This window comes from Fukomys damarensis, unplaced genomic scaffold (genome assembly GCF_012274545.1).
Source record: "Fukomys damarensis isolate Sample0158 unplaced genomic scaffold, DMR_v1.0_HiC HiC_scaffold_5, whole genome shotgun sequence".
In the NCBI taxonomy this organism is placed as follows: Eukaryota; Metazoa; Chordata; class Mammalia; order Rodentia; family Bathyergidae; genus Fukomys; species Fukomys damarensis.
The window spans coordinates 2,621,670-2,646,129 of record NW_022900917.1 but is presented as its reverse complement, the minus strand read 5'-3'; the positions used below and the strand labels follow the sequence as shown (position 1 = coordinate 2,646,129).

Below are 24,460 nucleotides of genomic sequence, written 5' to 3'. Positions count from 1 at the left end.
GGGTAAATTACTAAGCACTAACTCATGTTTGATGGCTGAATAAATTAAAGCACAATATAAAAAGGATAGAAATTAAGTCAGAAGTCAGTGTCAGTAGGTAAAAGATGATATGATTCAAGCAAAAGATGTCCAGAAAGGAAAAACAGAACTAGTAAGAATGGTACTGAAACATGCCTCATGTGCGCAGCACCCCCATGCAGGGGCATCTGGTTCCCTTACCTGCAGCAGGCTGTGAAGTTTCAGGAATTCTGCTGGCATTAGCGTCACTCAGAAGAGGGTTTGGGTCTCCATTCTACTGCCGACCGGGCATGAGAATTCTGGCTTCCATGCTACCCATGAGGGAGGATCACTGCAAAGGATAGAGATCAGGACTGGTAACTACTGCGTCACCAGAAGGGTCAAGACAGCTCCGAGACGAAGAGAACACTCAGCGGCCTTCTTCATGTATTGCATTCTCCTTTGTTTTAGAATACTGTGACTCAGTGTCTGCATGTTGTGTCTTTTTAATTAATTAATTCAACCTTGAACAGCCTCTGATAAGCAACTTAACACCTCGTTTTCTCATGGGTATGGCCCAAGCTTTGTGCATTACACCAGCTCATGGGCTTGAATTCTACGTACCAGTCAGGACTGCCAAAATGATCTCAACCTGACCAGTCCAAAAGTTCATTATACATCCTAACAGATACTTATTATCTTAAAGATCTTTGTCTGTTTTGATCTCTTCCATTAATTTAGATACCGATAGTCTGGTTTTATCTGTTGAGGACATATCTAGAATATCAATGCTCAAGAAACACAATGATAAAATCTGTTTTATTTATTTTATTTGAGGAATATTGTATTCTAAAGCTTTAAAATAAGGAAGTAGAATTTCTACTCTAAAAGAAGAGCTCTGCAAGGCCTTCCCTTCTTCATATCTCCTAAACATACTCTGATGCAGAAGAAGGGAGGTACAATCAGTGAAACTTATTCAAGAGTTTCAGCAATACAGAAAGAGGTTGTTTTATATGCACAAATCCTATCCTTATTTTTTAACATCCAAAATAGATAATTTGGGTGAATATTAATATATGCAAACTAAATCTATTGTCAATTCAGTTTTTTTTAATTATAATAGTCATTTTGCAAAGAAAGGGGCCATGCATTCCCTGGCCTTTTATAAAACTATTGACTGCCTTCAAGAGTATATAGAAACCATTATCCTTGCCATATTGCAGGTTACTTTTTCAACTTAAAAATAAAATCTATGGACCATGTTGAATAATCTCTCTTGCAAGACCATCATCCTACCTCATTGAAACACTGAGATAAGATATTCAATGGGTCTGAATGCTCTTTACTTATCATTGAGCTTAAAAAAAGGCTCATGTAACTGGCTTCACATTTTAGGCTGAAATGGGCTCCATTCTTAATTCCTGTGGCCATTGATGGATGAAACACAGAAAAGGATGAATTTGTAGCCAGTGAATCTGATGTTTATAATTTCTGAAAGGGGGGATGCAGAACATTCAAAAAAGTCAGAATGAAATATGGAGATTTCTTCAGTTGCATGAGAATCAGATAATCTGTGATAGTTAATTACTTTTAAAAATATTTTCAAACCTTGTTTTCAAGAAAAGAAGAAAATTCCAACTGCAAGTATCTCTACCTGATTTTTCAAATGACAAATGTAAAAATAATCATTCTTTTTTTTTCTTTTTGTAGTTCTTAGATCTGAAAATGTCTTTATTGTTTAGAAAATGGAATCCAGGAAGGTTAAAAAACAAATACCAGAGGCATAGGTGCAGAAGTGGGTGGAGTCTGTCATTCAAAGCGTTGCAGTAAGAATATGGCAACAGAAATCCCCAAAAAGCATGGCTTAGGTGTTCCAAACAGAACGTGTAGGTCATTCCTAACTAATCTGAGCTTTAGAGCATTTCCTAGACGCGGGGGAGACAGTCAAATTTGAAAGCCCTGAAAGCCTTTTCCTTGGTTAATTACAGTAGATGGTTTGCCTCTGATCAAAATCAAATTCTTTCAAACATGGGTAAGGTATGACACAGGTCCACTATTGAAACAGACAGCATGTTGCAAGCTAATTCTGGTAAAATGTGTTCCAACAAAGTGTAGAGCATAACAACTTTGAGATGTCTTTGGACTGTGTTTAATGGTCAGCTCCTCTGCGGACGACTTCCTCACAGGCGGGTGCAGCAGGACGGTGTGTGCGAAGTCCACCATGTACGACCCATTAATGTCACACAGTGCAGGGTACGGGGCCACGATGCCCAAGTCACGCAGATTCCTCAGGGCTACCAAGTGTTTGCCTTCCCCGGCGATCTCACCATCTGCGGTAGGAGGTTGGGGAGCCAAAGTTCGTGTTGATGACATTTAACAAGTGTTTTGTTCTTGGAAGCCTTACTGGCACGTGTCCAACATCAAGGTTTTCATGTAGTGCAGACTCTCCATGGTGGCATGAACCATGCCTTTGCCTGTACTGCCAAAGGTTTCGATGGCAGACACTTCTTCCTCCATCCATGCGCCTCCCCGCCCTTCACGGTGGGCCCCAACTTCCCAGGAGGAATTCTACATGGCCCAATCCAGTGTCCGTCCAGACTGCGGATTCCACAACTTCCTGGATGGCCTCATTGACATCACACAGACGAATGTCAATGCCACGATCAGTGGCATCTTTTGCAGCTTTTCATAATATATCATATTTGGGCTAAAGGGGACAGTAAAAGCACAGTCAGTAACCCCACCGCTTATATGCACTCTGAAGCCCTGCAATACTGAGGTGCTGCTCACGCTGGGCATGTAGCATGCAGCAGACATCGAGGGAACAGCCCAGCGGAAGGCCAGGCCTGCATTCAAGCTGTTCTCTTTGATGAGCTTGTGTGAAGTCTTCCAACTTCTCCCAGACTTCTAGCATCGTCATGCCAGGCTTGATCCCCCTCAGAATGTGCTTTCTAACTTGTCAGTGTGCTTCATTCCAGATCTCTTCACTGGTCTGATCTCATGCTTTCCTTCACTCGTTCTCCCAGCGTCTGTTCTCCCATCCTGCATGGGTACTCGCGCTGCTGTCCCCTCCAGAGCATGCAGCTATGGTACAGGTCACCGATCGGTGCGGAGGGAGGGTCCGTCTGAGGTTTTGGTCTCCTCCTCCTCCTCCTCCTCCTCCTCCTCCTCCTTTCCAGATGCTCCTTCCCCACCACCATCTTCGTCATCATCATCTCTTTCTTTCTCCTCCAATGCTTTTTTCCAACTGTTTTGCTGTCTCATCCACAGAGGCTCCTGATTCTGCATTAGATTCCTGCTGCCCTGCAACAGCCCCTTTACTCCTTCTTCATCGTCCGTTTCTTTTTCTTGGCTGCTTCCTCGGTTTCATACCACAGTGATATATGCTCACCCATGTTTATAGCGGAGCAGTCTGTAGTAGATAAAAATTGGAAACGGCCCAATTGCCCATCCACTGGAGACTGGATAAAAAAAGATGTGTTTTTTAATATATAAAATGGAGCACTACTCAGCCATAAAGAATGAGAAACTAGAGCGATTTATAGCTAAATGGATGCACATTGAGGTTGCAAGTGAAATTAATAAGTATAAATACTGAATAGTTTCTCTGGTGAGAAAAAGTAAAAATGTAAATAAGGATTAAAATGCATAATTGATATTGTGTAATAGGAAGAAAAGTCTAAAAAAAATAGAGGAAGTGGGAGGGGTATGGGAAAGGGAAAAAGGGAAAAGAAAAAATATGTGTAAAGGAGAAACATGGAAACAGTGGTAAACAGGGAGGGGTGGAGGGGCTGAGGGGAGGGGTGGGGAGTGGGGAGAAATAAGAACCTGGTAATCATGTAAAGGTGCAAGATCCCAATGATGGATATAACTGTGCTGTGTACCTAATATGTGCCAATAAATTTAATAAAGATAATAATTCTTATAAGCTGTGGAAATGTTCAAATGTAACACAACTATGTGTAAAGAAAACAAGTGTTGGGATAAGAATTCGTGAGCGATTCTTCCTTTGTTAGACAGATTTAAGGTTTTGTTGTTGTGATTTGTGCCTCTGCTTTTGCAAAATGCAGAAAGTAGAATATGTCAGTAAGTTCCTTGTGGACATCCACCGAGTTGGATAAGAAAGTTCCTAACATTTCTGTCCCATGGTGGGCGGTTCCATAACCATTAACTTCCTGTTGCTTTACATCTACACTGCGTGGCAAGCACTGATACCATTCTTCTGCAGCAGAGTAATTATTTTCTATCTCCAGTTGCACTAAGAACATGGACAGTCCCCATCTCCATGGAGCCCGGGGACTTCTCTGAGCGGTGAAATGCGGGAGACATGGAGGTTCTCGGAAATGACAGCGCTCACGGGGAGAGTCTTCACCGCTGGGCCTCCGCCCGCCAGTGTACACCTCGCCCTGCAGTGGGACGCAGGCTGGTGGGGTCTGGAAGGTCAAACACCCTGGCAGTGTCCAGCCGGGCAGGAGAGTGGCTGTCCTAAGGTCCACCCAGACTTGAGGTGGGAGTGACAAAGTTCTTGAGATTATAAAGCACTGATATTTGAAACTTGTCTGCTACTTCAGCATAATCTAGTCAATCTTCAACTTATTTCTGTAATTCAATTTTTTTATGTATACTATACTTATATACGGTAAATTAAAATATTCACTGCTTAGAACTGAAAGTATAGATTTAGCGTGGAGAACAAAAACACTAAAAGTCTTAGGTAAGCAACCTAAGGATATTTCTGCTAAATAAATACTTTTATATGTTTTGTTTAATAGTGATCGAATACAGTTCAAAACACAACTGTTCCAAAATCAGCTTTTCCTCTTTTGGATTTCCAAATATACATCAGGACATGTGAAGCTTTTGTGTGGTTATTATAGATTCCGTATACGAGAAAAGGGAAAAGTCTTGCTTCAAGTTTGACATCTTGGGAAATGCGAATCTTGACTTTCTTTTGGTATGCATGCAAATCATTTCCTCTGAGCAACTGAGCAGCTACAGAATCACACAGCTCCGATCCCAGGAAGGACCTAGTCTGCAGTTTGGCCACAAGTCCTGTTCTGCACGGGGACGTGAGAAGCCGGGGCATTCACCAGTCGGCTTGCCGGTGGCTGTTTGCGCAGGGACACCCTCTGCCAACGTCGGCCTCAGCGCGCGGCTGTGATGCACCTCAGATGGCCTTTCAGTGCAGACCACTCTCACGGCGAGCAGGTAACAGGGCAGCTGCTGTGCTGGAAAGCTCAGTGTGGCTGTGCAAGATGATTCCTTCTTTCCTTTAAGCCTGTCCAAACATGTGGCATTGCCCTCTGGGTGGAGCACTTTCCTTCCCACCAGCACCGCCCCCCACCAACTGCTGCTACTCCTGCAAGGCCCTGCCACGGTGTCACCCTGGCCCCCTAGTGACTGCCTGTGCTGTGTTGGGACCTTTTTCCGTGACCCAGAACACACATTTCATATTCACAGGAATTATTTTGTACCCGATTTGTGGTAAAATATATTTTTATTTACAAGTTTTCGTTCACCCTGTAAGAGGATTCTCATTCCTACCTGTTTTCCCATAAGGTGCCCATCCTCACACGGAGGTGCACGTTTTCTTGACCTGTTGGTAGCAAGTCATCCACATGACTGGCTTTGGTTAGTAGAATTTGAGGGGAGGCTATGTACACCACAAAGAAGCTTTAATAGCCAACTTTTGCTTTGCTTTCCTAGGCTCTCAAAACAGCATGTTTTAAGCAGAAGCCTCTCTGAAGAGTCTCCATCGTGTCCTGACTGCATGTGGGGAATGCAGACACGGCGCATCGCAATGAGTACAGAAAAGGAAGGGGTCGAGGGTGAGTGGAGAGGGACGGGAGGGATGGGAGACGGGCTGCAGAACAGCGTCAGCTGTGCCATGACGCACACGCGCCACTAAACTAAACTACAGGGCTATGTGTTTCGAAGCTCTGCCAATGCGTAGCCATCAGTCAATATTCAATGTGCGAAATCAAGTGTCAGACTGAATCTGGGGGCCTTCGCAAGTGCAGCAGCATCTAGCAGGATTAATAAACAGCTCTTCACACATTTTCCCCTCGTACCATTAAAGTAACTACAGAAAGGGTAGGGACTGTGTCTAATTGACGTTGTTATTCCACATGTCTCGATCAATTTCAGATACAGAGCGAGTGGGCAATGTCTTAGGAATAAATGCATCACGCTTTATTTCAAGATGCTGATTCTACAGTCTGCGGATTCGTGTCCTGCAAAGATTTAGATTGAGTCAAGTGCAGTGATACAGAAAAGCAAAGGAGAAAGATTTGTGCGATGGAGTAAGAATGTTACACAAATGCATAGAGAAACAGTAAAATTATTCACACCATGTTCTGATTATTTGCAAGTTGGAAAGAAATCAAGTGTAAATTTTTTGTTGAGGGTTGAAGAACAAGGGGAGTAGAACTTAGACTTCAAGGTTGAGATAAATTGGGTCCAGTAGAAATCATTAATCTCTTTCTGATGAATCTGAGATGGATTTATGGAGGACAGGGACTTCTGGGAGCCATCTTCAGGCAAAGAGATACGCGGCTGTGTTAATAAGAGGCGGAGGACTCAAGTAGTTTTCACGTGCAAATCAAGAGGCTTTTGCATCATTTTAGAATTAAGCAGAAATGTGAAAAAATGAAAAATAAGGTCATGTATTTATGATTGTCTTTTTCTAGGAATGTTTCCCTGCTCACTTTCAATGTTTTAAGATCTCTGTTCCAGCAGAAATGTATTGCCAAATATGAATTTAAAAATAAAGTATCTTAAATCAGACATAAGTTGTTCTAATAAAAAGTATGCATATTTGAACTGGACATGGTGATTCATGCCTGTAATCCCAGCACTCGGGAGGCTGAGGCAGGAGGATTGCCATCAATTCAAGGCCAGCATGGACTACACAGTGAGTTCAAGGGCAGTCTGAACTGCATAGCAAGACCCTGTCTCAAAACAAAGAAACAAACAAACAAAGTATGCACTTTCCTCAAAGCGTTTTTGAAAATGGTGCATTCTACCTGTATGTTACTTTTTAGTTCATGTAATTTTTTAACTGGGGCTATGCTTGCTTAAAGTGAAACATCCACATGAGCTGAAGTTTAATCACTACAACGTTTATAATAATTTAGATATGAGCCAATAACCACTATTTTGTCACTAAGTCAAATAGGCATGAGGTTCTGACAAGTTCACCGTCTGGCCGATTCCCCCAGCACACAGGGGTAAAACTTTTCACCCACGGATGTGACAGAAATCGGAGCCCAGGACTTGTGTGTCCCGGAGCCAACATCACCTCCCTGAGATCAGTTCTCTCTCATCTGGGACTGTGCTAAATCAGAATCTAGGCAGGCATGAAGTGTATTGATTTTTATTTTAGGGACTGTTGCATGACTTTCCAAACGGATAAGGAAACTCATTAGGAGGCAATCTGATGTGCTTCTCAGAGTCTGCTTGTGAACGCTCCAAAAGTAGGAAGTCAATCTCGTGCTCAGCCAACATTCCGAGCAGGCCCTTTCTCAGCAGGTACTGTGTACGCATTTCCTGGACTCCTATGGGAACCTTCTCCGAAGAAGAGAACTGCATCACGTTATCGGGTGGAATCAACTATTTACATAGAGGATTTTACTTAAGAGACCCTCCAATTTTAACTTTCTATTTTACCTATTGAAAATTTGTACTTTCAGCCATTCACCACTATAATTATATTACTAGTAGACAGTAATACTATTTATAGTATTTACCTGGATTTTCAGAATTTGGATTTCTTTGCAACGGGTAACCATTTGCAAATGGTTAACCTATGATTTGTACAATTGTGTATCATTTGATATAGATATTTTGTTCATTGTTTCCCATAATGGTAAGTGCTCCTTATGGATTCAAATTAGATTTTGAATCAGAAAAGACATCGCAATACACGAAAAGCTCAATTTCTGGTATGGGGATGAGTTCATTTAGTATGTGCATATATTAAAAAATCACTTGGAGATTTGCTGTTAGTGTATATTCCCAAATTAATTATTGGGGCAACTATGTAAGCCAACAATTTTTATATAACATTCACTATCTTTAACTTGTTACAGATTTATTAACCAGAAAAAACACACAAAAAATGCAGTAGCATATTGTTTCTATGAACTAAATTATGTAATAAATAAACCATTACCTTTGTATCCCTAGTGAACAATTCTCATGGCTCATTTTTATGCTAGATATTCTGCTTATTCTCCTCTGGAAAAATAAAAAGTCTATTGAACTTTTCTCATTACTGAATTTTCCAAATGCATTGCTATTTATACACACATGTAATTAAACAACAGATGTGTCTCAATCGGTCGTTACATGTCAGGATTGGCCAAGGTGATGCAAAATGACCAAAGCCACCTCTGGCATTAAATACTAACTCTGTGGTGTTATCACTTGAGCATAAAATAAACACCACTAAAATTATCAAATGGATTAAATGCTATCATATAATGTAAAGGAAGGCTGGAAAGTTATTAAATTTGATATAGAAAATTCATGTTTGAAACTTCATTTTATTTTGGTTTATGTATATTCATATGAGTGCAAATATACACGAATGAAATTATCAAAAATTAACTTGTTAAAAAAGGAAAGGAATCAAGGGATGGCTGGAGGAGGGAGGGAGGGAAGGGGATGGGATGAGACAAGGAAGTGGGATGTATTGTGGACACACACAAACTCCACACAAGGAATACGGACACCACGGGTTTGAGTTGGACCCAGGTGGTGGTACAGAGAGGTGGTAAAAGCTTGAGGGTGAGGCCTAAAGGAGGGCCACAGGGTTGTTGTTACTGTGCTTTGAAGAAGACCAGCGGTGTCTTCTGCTTTCCTCTTCTGACGCCCCAACTCGAGGTGAGCATCCCAGTGCCTGAAATCTCACCTCGTAGTACAGTGTGCTCTGGATGCCGGACAAGAAGATTTAGGGCTCAATGTTTTCCCTGCTAAGTTCCCTTTCCATTCCGTGATTCCTCTTGGAACGAGCATGCTCACTCTGTGTCCTTTCCATCACTATGTCTCAGAAGCACAGAGCTTCCCTTCAGCTTCTGCACAGGCTCACAGCTGAGTTTGCCTTGAGTTTTGGAAGAGACTTTAGACTTGAGCCTTGAGAGACTTGGAGGGATGGAATGAACACATTTCCCATCATGGATGGACATGAACCTTTGGAAGCCAGGACAGAATTCTCCAGTAAGGGTGCTGACTGTGCCCAAAAGCCCCTGTGCTAAATGTTTAGTCTGAAGCGGTGTCGGAGCTCCTGAGAGAGGCCTCATGGAATGTCTTCAATGTTAGGTCTGTGCTCTCCAAAGGTTGCCTTCCTATTTTCTCTTTTGCTCCTCAGCCAGGATGTGAGCGCTTTCACTCCCCCACACGCTCCGGTTATAATGTGCTGCCTCCCTGACCCCCAACCAATGAGCCCACATGGTGCTCACTTGGACCTCCAAAACTGTGAGCACCCAAGACCCTTTCTGCTTGCTGGTGAATAGCCTTGGGTATTTTCTTACAGTCACAGAGAAGCTGACACATGCAGAGTGATACTAGAAAAGACAGACTGTGACAACGCCTTTCCTTCAGTGGCCCTGATGGGGGATTAGCACGATTCAGCAAAAAGTGTGTGTGCACGCTCCTGAATGCCATCCCCTTGGCACGTACTGTCCCAGGCCATGTGACATACTGCTTAGGAACACTGCTTTGAAAGCAGTGAGGCCTGTGTCTAGCTTCTGTCCAGCTCTGCGTGGTTGTGGGGATCCAGTAGTTAACACAGGCTTAGCAGCTCTCTCCTGGCTGGTGAATCGGCATTAATTAAATGATCCTCACAGCTAGGACTCGAGATTCAAAGCAGGAAAGGGATCTCAGGGTCACAGTGTCTGGGCCTGGTGCCTGGGTTGTTCTCCGTTGCACCCATCTTCTTGCACAGGAGGAGAGGTGGCAGACTGCTGATCCTGCAGGGTGTCATCCGTGTGAGAAGCTGATTCTCCTGAAAGTCTGGGTGTTTCCAGTCCAGTACTGGTTGTTCACTGCAAGGCCTCGGGTTAAATGAACTCACTGTAATTTTTTAAAGAGAGGGAACTGAAGTGAGTAGAATCAGTAACAGGCCAACTGTCCCCTTCCCAAAGGCAGCCGCAAGAGCAGCACTTCCTCACACATACTTTCAATATGTCAACAAATCGCAGGGAAAATGTGCTTTACCTATGAAACAAATAGAGCCAGACATCCATAATCTCAGCACCAAGAGCATTCCAAATCTCGGCTGGTGTTAGGCGGATATTCTCTCTCATGGTTCTTATTTATGATAAACCATGTAAATTCAGTCCTACAGATACTGATATGACAATTAATTATATAAAGAAACTATCATATTAGCTTCACATTTTAAGACTAGCAGCAGAGGCTAAACAAAGGCATCACAGTCAACCTTCCGATGACTGTTAGTAACCCAGAATGGGGAATGGCCTTAATCCAAGCCCATCACGCCAGAGATCACACAGATGGGGACACAGGTCGCCCAGCATGGCCCTTGACAGGGCTCGGTACTCCGCTGGGAATCTCAGGTGAGCCACCTGCGTGCTGACCACACCACAGAAATAAAGGCCAAGGGCTGATTCCGGACGGGCTCCCTTTATTATCATATATCAGGTGTCACCTGTGTTTCATGTCTGTGGCAAGGAGACAGAGTCCATCTGTCATCTGACCACGGATCTTAGTCAATTTTCTCTGCTCTTTGGAAACAAGCTCTTATATTGTGTGGGAGTAGCAAGGAGCCGGCCCACCTTCTGAGGCTGGCTGTGAAGTAAATAGGACAACAGGGAAAGAATGCAAGCTGATATTCTCTGCCCAGTGCAGTAAGAAAATGTCTTGTTCCTCTCCAGTTTTAATGCACCGGGGGTGCGGGGGTTCAGGCCTGTGGGAGGCTGTGGACTGTGCCCAGCATGGAGCAGGGCAGTGAGGGAAGGAGAGTTGCCGAGGGCCTGTGGTGGGAGACACTTGCACTCTAAAGCCTAGAGGAACTCTTTGGGCTCGCCTGGAGGACAGGCTCTGCCTGGTGAGGGTTCCGAGCACTCAGCTTTCTGTGAAGGACATCTAAGGACTAGACGTACAAAAGTAAGACTTAGCGCATGTCGGATTCCGGTTCTGTTTCCCTTTCCAGTCCCCTCAACTCACAAATGCGAAGAACATGACCGTCCTTAGTCCTCATGCTCCCTTTACAGTCTCTGTCCACCAAGGGAAATGGCCAAGGGTCAGGGCCATGACATTTCAGAGGTTTTGGAAATGTTCCTCAAATGGCTAATTTTATGGGGAAAACCAGGAACAAATGAAGGATTATCATACAGACAAAAAGAAAAATCGGTTTATACAAGAAGAGCAATCCGTGGGCTCTGAACAAAAAGGCAATAGCAATAAAAGTACTGCTGGAAGCATTGAAATGATTTCCTATCACTTCAGCGGTGGTGGGCCATTAGAGTGAGGACTTCCGTTTGAATAAGGAAAGAGAGCACAGGCTGTGCAGAGCTGTGGAACAGTCAAGAGCAGCCCCTGTCCACAGAGAGTGAAGACCGGCCCCACTCCATGCAGAAAACGCTCAGGCAACATTCACACCGGGAAGTGTGGGGCGCACTCAGGGAACGCACGCGCCTGAATGCAAGTGATGACTTTTGTGGGCAAAAAGAAAACTCTAGAGTAAACCGGAGACCTCTTCACGGTATTAGGTACGCTGGAGAAGTCTGGGGTAGAGTGGGTGCACATTTTCGCTAAAAGCGAGCTCGGAAGGAGCCGCACTGGCTGCACAGTTGCGACGTGGGTACGGCAATGCCGCCTGTTATGAGACTTGATTCCACAAGGAGCTTGGCCGCTTTTTCCATGTCAATTACCAGGTGGCGTTTCCAGGCCCCGGGTTGTCACGATCACATGTGGGCGGCCGCTGGTTGGTCGGAGGGTTATCTGAAACCACATCCCCGGAGAAACCCAGGGCAGAAGGAAAAGGTAGGGTGGGGCCAAGAGATCAAAAGTACCAGGCTTCACCAAGGTCCCAGGCTCTGAAACCTACACAAGGAAAAGCAAATCCCGCGAAACAATCAGGGAGCCCTTGAGGCAGATGTCCCAGGAAGTATCCAGGATGAAAAAGCAAAGAATCAGAGGAAGAGAAAAATGAGGCAAATCCACCGTGGAGGTATAATTTTAGCTTTTACTAACCCATTCCTCACCAGAACACAGTCATGGTTTCACTGGTGGCAAGTTTTGTCTCTCGATGAGAGATTTTACTGGGGATAGTACTGAACATTTGTGGCATCCTGAATGCCCTTCTTTCATTTTCAAAGCATTATAAGTGATCATAGGCTTAAGGGACATGTGATTGCTATCTGCCGGACACCTCGACTGCCCGTGGACGCAGACAAGTAGGGCTCTCTTACTGCATCCTCTTCAGAGCAGACACAGGCTGGAGCAGATCCAGGAGGGAGCCTGCCTAGCACGGGCAAGGCCCTGGGCTTGGTGGCACACACTACCAAAAGAGGTGTTTGTTTCCCAAACCCCCTACCTAGACAGAGAAGATGACAAGCAAAGTTTTCACCAGGAACAGGAAGCCAGCTGTCTCTCCACCAGCCATCCTAGGCCCCCAGGTGCCTCCCCTGGGCCGGTTCCTCGGCTGTGAGGAGCCTTCCTGCTTCTACTTTTGATGGCTGCCACCTTGGGTTCTTGTCATCCCTGCTGAGACTGCAGCTCCTGTGTGCCGTCCGGGACACTGGTGTCACTCCTTGAGAAGTCCCTTGACCTCCCAGACTGTAAGCACCACCCTTTCCACACTGAGGGAAAGGGGACCCTTTACAATGGTCACCCTGGAGCAGCACTGTTTTTTGCATCAGAGTTGAACTTCCCCCTGGTTTGGCTGAAGTTCTGTCTTCTACGAGCCTCTAGACCTCCAGCTCCCTTTTCCCCACCCTGTTCGTCAGCAACACTGGATTTGGCCACAGATAGAGAGGGAGAGGGAGAGGGCGAAGGAGAGAGAGAGAGACTCTTCGGACTTAGAATAAAAGTAGTTGCTTCCCTTGATGGACAAAGGGCACTAACCTTCGAAGATGAGTGCTGCTTTCAGCTGCAAATAATTTGTTTTCTGAGGAGAAGAAGATGTAGCTTTATTATAGTCTATTTTCCCTCTGTTCTCTTCTAAGATTGTGAAACAGGATTCAAAACCCATATCTCAGGGAATGCTCTCAGTAAGGGCACCATGCTTGGTAATTAGCTGCCAGTTTGGTCCTACACATAAAGCAGATGCTTTAAAAGGTATTAGCATATTTACACATATTATAAAATAATACATTTTGTCATTTTACAGCATTCCAGGCATCATGGGGCATCTGCCTCATTTTGGCCCCGTAACTTCTCTTCTAGAAATCTGCGCTGCAGGCCACCCACACAGGCGACACTGACAACGCGTGGAAGAATGCTCACTGCGGTGACATCTGCAGGAAACCCCGAGGTGTGTAGCCTAACGAGGAATAAAAGATTGATTTATAGATGAGGGGCTTTCACAGAAAAAGGTTTAATAAATACTATTCATAAAAAGCAAACTGCAAAACATTTATGATGTCATGATCCCATGGCGTATGAAAAGTATATTTATGTATGTATGTGGAGATATAGCTATATATATATATTCGCATATATGTAGAACCTAAAACCACATCTAAGATGCTTCCTAATATTCTTAGGAATGGTGGTGCTGGACAAAGAGGAAGCCACGTTTACTTTTACTTCTATGCTGTTTAAATATTTAGTTATAGGCACCTCCAATCTCATAAGAAACATCACTTAAATAAAAGCATAATTCGTACAGCACTGACCTTGGAAGAGACCCCTTTGCGTGTCATGATGCCTTGCTTTGTGTTGAGAAAGTGGACTTTTTTGTTCCCTTGTGATAAGGGTGAGTGAGGCACCTGTGGCTTTCAATCCTTCAGTCTGGGTGCTCTCGTGACCCCCGTCCCTCCTCTGACCTCTGAAGGTCACCTCTCCTCTCACCTAGCTGTCATTTTCCCCCAGTGAAACCTTTTCAGAATAAAGGAAGCTGTCGAATAACCTCAGCTGAAGTCCCTGTTGGGGAACAGATGGGATGAAACCCAGCTGGGCTTAGCCTCTGCCCCAGGCCCTAGTCACGCCTGAGAGGATTTCAGTGACTCTACCCTCCCTCCAAAGCCCACCTTGATCAGAATCAGAGGGACAGACTAGAACCCTGGGGTCCCCCTCCCAAAGGAGGGCCCCTATCCAGGGTCCCTGTGAACACAGCACCCTGTCTTGCTCCGAGTACAGGCCAGGCTCCCTCTGTGTCACCGCTCCTGGCTTCCTCTCTGGTGCCACCTGGTCAAGCCCCACCCCCAGCCTCAGATTTCGCTCCCTCCCGGTACCTTGCACCCTTGGCTTCCAGGAAGGACCTTGCCTCTGTGTCCTGAAGCCTCCCACACCACAGACTGCACTTCTCTGCTGAGGGATTTAATCCCCAGTCCTAGCTCCCCTGTCACCACTGTCCGCTTTTAAAATAGATGTGCACTTGATTCCCTGTGTGGTGTGGCTGGCCCTGTGGTGGCATGGGTGACATCCTGGAAATCATACTATCCTGTTCTCAAGGAAAATAGTTTTCTGGTTAATTAGTGATTATCATCCACTTCCTCCTGCTCCTACTCCCTCTTCTGTCTTCCTCCTCTCCTTCTTCCCCTCTCTTCCTCCTCTTTGCTCCTTCCTTTTCTTCTTCCTCCTCCTCCTTTTGCTTACAACAAAATTCTGTATTTCTTTCAAGTGAAGTCTTACAAAGCGCCAGTGAAGAGGGATGCTAGAGTCGGACTGTGAGTCCACTCCACTCCTTCTCAAGTTCATGCTCTTTTCTGTAGTGTTTGGGGATCCCTGAACTAACGCCCCTGTCTTATACGTGTCCTTCTAGCCTCAGCACCCACACCTGAAAAAGCTCTTCTGGGCCGAGGCAACCACGACAGACAGATCCTGCATTCCTGTCTGCCTCCCGCCCCAGTAACCTGCAGTCCAGGTCCCCACCACCCCTGTGCGCCCCTCCCTGGGTGAGTCCTAATGTTTGGCTTCTAGACCAGGATAGAAATAAAAGGATTCCACAGAACTTCTTTGAAGATGGGAGGAGGACCAAGAGTCGGAGGGAGGGTGGGAAGGGAGAGGCAGGACGCGAGACACTGGGTGTGCTATGTCCATTGCGAGCACGCCATGATGAGTGTGTCACACCGTCCTGCATATGGGTACTAGTGTGTATAAATCTGTAAGTTTGTAATGGAAAGACTGACACACTCTAATTCCTCTGGTGTGGACGTGCATTCCAGGTGTAAGGAGAATGGGCAGCTCAGGTTTGGAGTTGATGCCTCCCCTCAATTCTGCTATGAAACTTTAGACAAGTTTGGGTATATGCTCCCAATTTTTAATAACATAAAATAAAAAAATGTATTTTTCTTCAGTCAAGAACACAGAAATTATAGAAATATGTAAGCAAATGCAACAATGACCCCAAATCCCATTTGGGGCAGGGATTTATTCTCTCCTTTACAGCTATCTAAATCATACTGAAAAAGTATAAAACATAACAGAAAAATTTTATTATAATGCTTTCATCTCATTCCCTACTCTTTTTTTTCCTTTGAAACAAACTTGAGATCTCTAAAGAAGATCTTTTGCAAAAGAGAGGGAGAGCAAAAGATTGAGGGAGTGGACAGGAAGTAACAGGAATGGAGATGTGTTATGTTGATACCAACTGCTCACTACCGCAAACACATACTAATAAAATAAAAATGAAAAATCTATTAGTATTTATAGAACCCAGAAATAGAAGTATTTCTCCATGAATACAATATCACACATTTTCTTCTTTCTTTTATCCTTTTCTAAGAAACTACTGTTACTCTAAAAGTAATCCTGTGCTTAAACCATTCAAGCTTTGCAAATAAAGGCAGACAAAGTATAATACCCAGTTTTCCATTAATATCTCAGTCACCATGGTATAATTTTAGCTGCTCCTGGTAAGTGGTGACCATAATCATGAAGATTAATGAGGGTCACCAAAGGTGGAACATCCAGATGCTAGCAGGAGTCCCATCCTCCCAGCTACAGGGAAAACAGTCGAGAAATTTGGGCGAAAATACGATCATTAACAGAAGGTCACAGTTGGCGTTCAATTTTGAATTTACTTGTGAAATGTGGTCAACTTCTAAATGTGTCCATAGGACTCAGAAGAGAGTCCAACCAACAGACAAGCTTAGGAACCGTTTCCTCTGCCCTGTGCCTGGCTGGGTTTCCATGGATGCCGGGTGTCAACAGGGCCCTGGGTCCCAACCTCAGGGCGCTAATCATAGACTCAGAGGGTGGAATCAGGGTATATCAGATGGCAGCAGTCACCAGGCTGTGTAGCACTAAACTGGGCGAACGATCCTGAGCTCCTCAAGCCTTGGACCCACAGCTCCTTAAACAGAGCTTGGACTGGCACGGGATGCATGTTTACGTACATATGTTGGGAAGAATGAATTATGACAGAATGATGAATAACTGGGATGGAGAATGAATTGTTACTGGAAGGGAACTTCGAAGGAAGAATGAATAAGCAAGCAGGATGACAAGAGCAATGTATTCCCAGAAAATGACCCGAAATTAATGGCCCTGGATGCACAGGTACAGAAGACCCACATGATTTGAATGCACTGTTTATTGTGTTTCAATAAACTATAACACCATGCATCAGATGTGCTGAGCACTGACGACAAAGAAGCAAAGAAAATCCAGCTAAGGTTTTCGTGATGTGCCGGCTTCGACACTGAGGGGGAAAGGCTCAGCAATTCCAAATCTCAGAACCTTCAGCATCTAGGTCAGAAGCTCACATTTCCTGACTCTGATCTATTCAACACTGAAACTGTCCGTACATAAACACATAATGAAAGATCATGAAAATAGTTTCTAAAATAATGGAATGACAGGAGGAATACTGAGTAACTGCTGCCAACCCTACTTTAGATGCACAGATTGTACGTTCTTACGTCTTGAACCTGATTTTTGCTAACGTATTGACGACTCCTTCCAAAAGCTGCACTGCTGAGGGCGTCCACCGCGCCTGCGCAGTGCGTACTTCTGTGCGCCCTGCGCCGCTTACCGGAGGAGGCAGATCTCAAACCGGAGGTCTGGGTTCCACCGGCCCAAAGCTGGTCTCAGCCCACTCTGTCCCCACTCATTTACCCGAAGAGGCATAGAAAGAACAAAGCAAACTCTTTTTATTTGTATAAGAAATTGTCACTTGATGCAATCAGTTGTTTCAAGTCATAGTTATTTGTTAGGAAAGAAAGATTGGTGAGATCATCGGTTGCTGAAATTACTCTGAGAAAGCATCAGTGTCTTCATCTCTAAACTGCTATATAACAGGGGGAAAAAAAAATACCGGGCAGGGGATTTAGCTCAATGGTTCCGTCCCCTGCCTCGCAAGAGCAAGTACCCGTGTTCGATCCCTGGTACAAAAAACAAACCTTCTAGATTCCCAGGGTAAGGAAATAAAGTAGCACGTTTAGGTCTATGAAAATTATTTTGAGAGAAGCATTATTCCAAGGAAAGGAGTCATGAGTTAGCAGGAAGTGGATCAGACGTGTGCCCCGGAGTGTGAAACTCTCCTGGACTGTCACAGTGAAGGCCACGAGAGCTCAGGGTCAGCCCGAGGCTGCCCTGCCACAGAGCCAGGGCTCGGTTCGCTCACTCTGTACAGTCCTGATGGCTGTCTCTGCGTCTAGCCTTAGAGAGCAGGTGGCATTATCGTAATGTGGGTAATGCCGGGGAAAGGTGTGGCAAATCAGGGGAATTTACCATGGGCCAGATACTCCGGATGAGCAGCATGCTGTGTTGTTAAGTAAAATGCTCTCCAATGATTCCCCTAGCTCTTCCGCTGTATTGCTGACCGCAAGTGTGTTTTGTACCGTGTGGTTTAGGCCCAGCTATGATCAATAATATTGATTTGTTCTAATGTAAAGGTGGGGCAAAAGTCATGGTGACTCTATAATAAAAAATATTAATTTATGAAGTAGAAATAATTTAAAATTGAAGATTTCTTTCTGCATTTCCTAATTTCTAATGTGTTTTTTTTTAAATTTGGCATGATTGTTGTTGTTGTTGTTTTGTTTCCTTCTCGAACATACTCAAAGCCAGGTGTGATTTGATGAGAGGTTTCAGGAACTTCAGAGAGGTAATGGATTTCCCTTCACATCTACATAACTGAAGGTATATTTCCCTGACATTTCTCTTTTGTCCCACCCTCAATACTCCTAGGACTTTAACAGTACCTCAGGAAGAGAAATCGATCTGAATCTGTGAAATGTACTTCCCTCCGAGTCTGTAAGTCTTTATGGCTCAAAAACAAGACCCATTTAGCTTTGCATCAGTAACAAAATTCAATTCCGCAATGCACCACTGTCCAGTGTGTGTAACCAATAGCATTGGGGATCGGATTTCTCTGTGGAAACCAAGGTCCCCTGATGACTCGGCAGTGTGTCCGGCATGCCCTCTTCTGCCTCTGGAACATAGGCACCAGACCTCTTTCTGATGCCCATTTTGGTTGGCCCTCAACCAGAAACAAAGGAGTGGCTAAGTGGAAAGGTGGCTTGCTTTGGAGTAGCCCCTCAGCTGGCAAGGATTCAGTGATCCTAGACAAATGCCTATTTCTTCTTCTCAGGACTTGCAGAATTCATAAAACGCTGAAATCTCTGATGTCCTATTACAGTTCAACAAATTATGACAACTTAGACTCCTTGTCCTCGTGGCTTTGACCCTCAAGCCTGACAGACCCAGCCTTCTCAGTCAGGCCTCTGCTCTGCACCCTGGGTCTCCTTTCAAAACTCGTGCCACGTAAGATGCTGTGGAGAGAGGCCCAGTACGTAATCTCTCAGGAGGGTTAATTCTATTTTTCTCTAGTGAAAATAATTTGCATTTTTCACCTTTGAATCACACATTATTCTAGATCTCAGAGGGAGAATTTTGCTATAAAATATCCTGCATTTTAATGGTATTTAATTATGATTTGCTTTCATGGGCATTCTACTGTCATGTGATTTGATTTGGTTTATACCGTAAGAGGGGAGCGTATTTCAATTACAAGATATTTTCTCAAAAAACAATAATGGTTTGATGATTTATTTCAGGAAGCTATTACAATATGGCTTATTTAACTGGAATTTGAATGCAACTGAGTTTAAAAATGTCGTATAGGTACCCCAAATGCACGAGAAATGAACATTGAGTACTTTTGTGCTCACACACACAAAAAATCATATTTACATATATTTTCCATCTTCACTTATTGTATCTCAAGAAAGGAACTTAAGGCAGAGAGGCATGAAACATTTATATCATTATCTCTTCAAAAAGTTCATTTTGGACAAGTATCATTTGGATGGGGATTAACTTAATCAGAGATTTTGAATCTTCCTTACTTTAATTTTAATCTCTTTTTTTAAAAAAAAGTCTGAATCTTTAAAAGACCTAAACCTGTAGTCACAAAGCACTGCTTCAAAAAAGGGAGAGGGAAAAAAAAGAAAACGAAGAAGAAGGGAAAGTTTTTCAAGCAGCCAGCATCTGCGAGAGAGATAGTGCAGGCAGCAGATTTGTGGCAGAGTAGAGCATGAAACCCATCAGCTGATGAGTGAAAATCCCTGGTTTCTAATTAATCGAGGTACACAGGCCAAGGGATGAAGAGGATCAGGGAAATGAAATCAGGAAAAAGATAGCATCAGTCATTTCTACTGCCCATTGTCATACTTCAGAATCTGGTGTAATGAATCACTCAGGCATTCCACAGATACATTCAAATGGTGAAGAAAATTCATTGTCCGGTGAAGAGCGCTTGATAAAAATCTTCTCCCCCCCCCTCCTTTGTCAGAAGCCTATGATCAGAAAAGGAAATCCAGACAGCACAACAGGTGTGCTTTTTGCAAGCCTGGTGAAATCTGCAAATGAGCCAACTATGGGAGAATGTTTTTGTACCGTTTTCTCCCAAAAATGTGTCTGGGGAGGGTGCATGAGAGGGAGCACTGCTGAAAAGCACTCCAAGGAGGGATGAGGTTCAGAGGCGCAGAGGGGGGAACCTCTTCCTGCTGCTGAGCAATGAGTGTTCCCTGTAAAATCCAGGTGGGGAGATAAGGGGCAACAGAGGGAAAGGCAGTCATGGTTCACGTAATTGACATTTCCTTTGATAGACAATTAGTTCAATAAAGACAGCACTGCACATGGCATCCTGGCTCTGATCAGAAAGAAGAAACCTCATAACCAAAGTCAGATGGATGCTCTGTGTTCCACAGTTTCTGGGGTTCCTGGAGCTTTCTGGGGAGCTGGTCTGGCTCAATCACAAGCACATGTCTCAGCCTGAAGGCTTTGCGCAAAGGTTGCCTAATTCAGGTCTGTATCCCTGTCCAGGTAGAGCTCACTTACCTGGGAGGAACTCTTCATGGCGGTCCCTGGATACAGTGTCTGTGTGACTTGGTGACAACTCTGTGACCCAGAACAAGCCCGGGGAGCAGGTCCAAGTGCCATCTGGTGTCAGGCGACGTGAAGATAATCGTTTTCAAATGATCAGGTACTATACTGACACATATAAGGATGGCTGATTCATTTTAAATTTAATTACTATAATATAGGGTTTTGCTGTCTATATTATCAATCACCAAGACATTTTGGAGTTGATAGTATTAAAATTGCAACAATAATGAGAATTCTACTTCATGATGAAAATAATTTTAATCACGGGTAGATTACAAGTCCATTTACAGTTACGGTTAGTGAGAATTCCATTATCAACCTTCTCTTGTAAAAGATGTTAAGACATGTTTGCAGGAGGAATAAACGCTTGTAGAACTGTGTTTTACCTGTGAAGTTCTGGGGATGGGCTTTTGGAAAACCTTGAGGAATCCTCCAAATTTTTAAGACTCGGGCAGAAGATAGGGCTATGATGGGAGGCAGCTTTGGCTATGGGTGAGCACAGATGCTGCTGTCTTTCAGCCTGCTGTTTACTTTATTCTTTTGGTCGAAACAGATTTTTGAGAGCCTTCTATGCAACAAGCCCCAGGCCAGGTGCTGGGGACACCTAGCAGAGAGCAAGCAACCTTCTCCAGCACACTCCCCATGTGCATGGCATTGGTGGCTGCCCTAGGCTGGAAGATGTTGGTGTTTTAAATCATCCTAAGCAGACGGTCCTCAACTCTGGCTGCACGTTAGAATCACCTTGGAGGTTAAAGAGCTATCTTTATGTTTATGTCCACCTACTCTAGATCTCCATCTATATCTCTACCTCCATCTCCATCTCCTTCTCCACCTCCATCTGTATCTCCAGTTGTATTTACATCCATATCCTGCACCTGATATCTGTACCTGCATCTATCTATCTGTTTGCCCATGCCCTGTTCTCAGAGCTTTGATGAAGAAACAAGTATTTTTATAAAGGTCTCCAGATGACATTATTGTACAGCTGGGACTAAAAGCACTGGATCAGCTAATGCAGAGGTCTTGGGTTCAATCCCCAATACCAAAGTGGAACAAAAGAAAACAGACCCCAGTGGACCAACAAGTGAGAACAGAATCTACAGAGCCAGCACTCTGGATACTAAGTTCTTTGGGAAGTTGTTTTCTAGTAGGTGACTTGCTTTTGATGACTGACTGAACTAGCTTCTTATGTTTTTCATGTAAGAAGTTTCTCAGGAGCCCAAATGTCCAGCCATTTCTTTTGTGATGAATGTATTACTTCATATAAAACTTTGTATCACCTTTTCTAACTTTGACTTTATCTTCATTTCCATTGTCAGAAATCCCAGGTTTTGTGCTTTATTAGTCCAAGCAGGACTACCTTGCTGCTGCCCAGAGACTGTTCCTAGACACAATAACCTGTATCTCAGAACTCGAGTTGATAGGTTTAATTATGCCAGGAATGCATTTATGAAGCATAAACATTGGGTCTTTTGTTTGGGGGTGATATTTTTGAATTCTTTGTAAATGCCAGGTTTTTGTCCTCTATCATAGGAATAGCTGGCAAAATGTTTTCTCATTCTGTAGGTTGTCTTAACTGTATTGACAGTTTCCTTTGCTGTGCACAAGTTTTTAGTTTGATGTAATTGTATTTTTTGATTCTTAATGCTATTTCTTGTGCCACTGATGTTCCATTTCAAAAGTGTTTTCTTGTGCCTATGCCTCAAAGAGTTTTATTTTTATCTTTCAGCAGATTTGTCTTCACCTAAGATGAATGCAACATGATGTACTGTAAACTTGTACTAGTAAAACAAAAGAAGCATAAACATATACAAACATTATTTGTCAATGAAAAATAACTTGTTAAAGGATTCTGGGATGGGGGAGGTGAGAATGTGGCCTAGACATGAGCTGCCAATTGTGAAGTTGAGAAATGGTACACATTTGTTTGTTATACCGTGCTGTGTACTTTTGAATTTACTTTGAAATTTTCCATAATAAAAAACTATTAAAGATAAGCTTGTGCCACGTCTTTTTATAAAAGAGGCTGAGGCGAGAAGACCCTAGGTGTGTTTGAGGGGTAGAACTCGAGGAAGGACTAATTACCTTCTCCCAGCTGGGTGCCAGGGACTCTGGGAAATTGTGTGACATCATGGGGGAACTTGTGGCTTCTTTCTGAATCTGCCTGTTTCTTGGTGTGGTGATACAGACTTGAGCTATTCCTATCTATTTCTTCCTACTTATATATTTAATTTCTCTAAAATACATATTTATGCATGTATCTACAAACCATTACAATTCTGCTGTTGAAATTATAATTCTTTCCTCTGTTCTCATTATTGATTCTCTTACTGGGATTTTCTTTGCAATTGCTACCTCTCTTCACCACTAACCCCCACCTCCACTTGAGTATATTTTCCTTACTTTTTTCTGCTCTCAGGAACTAGTCATAAAGTCTCTCATCAAAAATATCTCCAAATATCTCCTCAATCTCTTTACTCAGTCTTTGTTTTCTATAGTCCTCAAGTGTGCTAAAGCATGTGTATGTCCACATGCACGCACATGTAGGTAATTAGGTTTTTAGAAAGCCAGTCTATGACGGTCACTGCCAGTCACAGCCCTCCTCACGAGCGAGGACATGGAGCCCCACGCTGGCTCCCTGCTTTGGTGGAACTCTATGAATAAATTATACTTCTAGGGTCTGCCAGCTTTCTAATTCCAGTTTACTGCACTTTGGAACCACGTCTTTCCTTCCTGTGTTGCATCTCTTTTGTCTTTCCAGGGTTATTTTTATCTTCCATCTCTGTGGCTCACCGATACCTTTGCAGGAAGAAATGGCCTCTCCGAAGGCTGAGCTCCTTGGGGCTTAGATTTATAATTAGGTCAAATTATGTGGGTGACAAAACAGCCAAACCTCCTTCCACCGCAGGCAGCCGACAGCGTCGTTATTTTGCATACTAATTTTCAGAATGGAAAAATACACGGGCACAAACCTAAGATTAAATTTGATTTTCTCATAGCAGTAAACTAGGCTTATTGTAGCGTCTTTGGGCTATAACACAAAGCACCGAGCTGTCCTACTTTACAGTGATAACAGAATTCTGGATTCAGATTTGGAGCACAAACATCACAGCCCCTAACTGCAGGTGCTTCATTTATAAAAGGAGCTGGCCAAGGACATAAAACCGGAAAGTTGTGAAGCAAGGAGGGCATCTGAGAAGACAGAGCGGCGGTGCGGGCGCCGCTCGGACCGGACGCTGCAGAAGGAAGGCGTCCTGGCCTGGGCTCCTTAAGGCCCCGGGCCCGCAGGGGGTGGCTCCACCTCCTCCTCCTGAGCACCCCGCAAATGCTGTTTGCTCGCATCGCGATGAGGTGCCGCTGGGGGTTCTGGAAAGCGAGGCCAAGCGTCGCCTGAGACCGCGTCTGGTTCGGGTGGGTTCCGAAGCCAAGAGCCTGGAGAGGCCGCGCAGCGGGCAGGGCGAGGGCGAGCAGGGAGTGGACGGCGGGCGCCAGCTCTAATATCCCAGCGCAATTATTTTGTGGACATCCACTCCTTGCCTGCCCGGGAGATAGGGCTATAAGTGTATGTTATTTTTTAATTACACGGGGGGTAGAAAAAATCCTGATGATGGGCTGGAAGGTGCCATTGCATTGTTATTTTTTCCTCTCCCTTCGTTTGCTGATTATGTGAGCTGGGCTCCTTTGGTAGCCGATGATAAGCAGAATTTCCATGTTCTCTGCATAATTAATCCATCTCTGCCTCTCTTCATGCCAACTCGCCCGTTATCGCCGGCACATGCCTGAATTGCAAAAGAATCCGCTCTTCAATTGGAACTTATTGATATTCTAAGAAAAAAAAAGAGAGAAGGGGGAAAAAACTGAAAATCCTTAAGTTTAAGCCGCAGATTTTTAAATGGATTAATTTCGCTGCAATCGCAGCCATCTGAGGGGAAGCAGG

The 24,460-nt window shown here is 44.0% G+C and overlaps 1 pseudogene; it reads right to left on the bottom strand.

The window, feature by feature from the left end:
* Positions 1-2,146: 2,146 nt before the first annotated feature.
* Positions 2,147-3,392, bottom strand: LOC104853932 (annotated as a pseudogene).
* Positions 3,393-24,460: the final 21,068 nt, after the last annotated feature.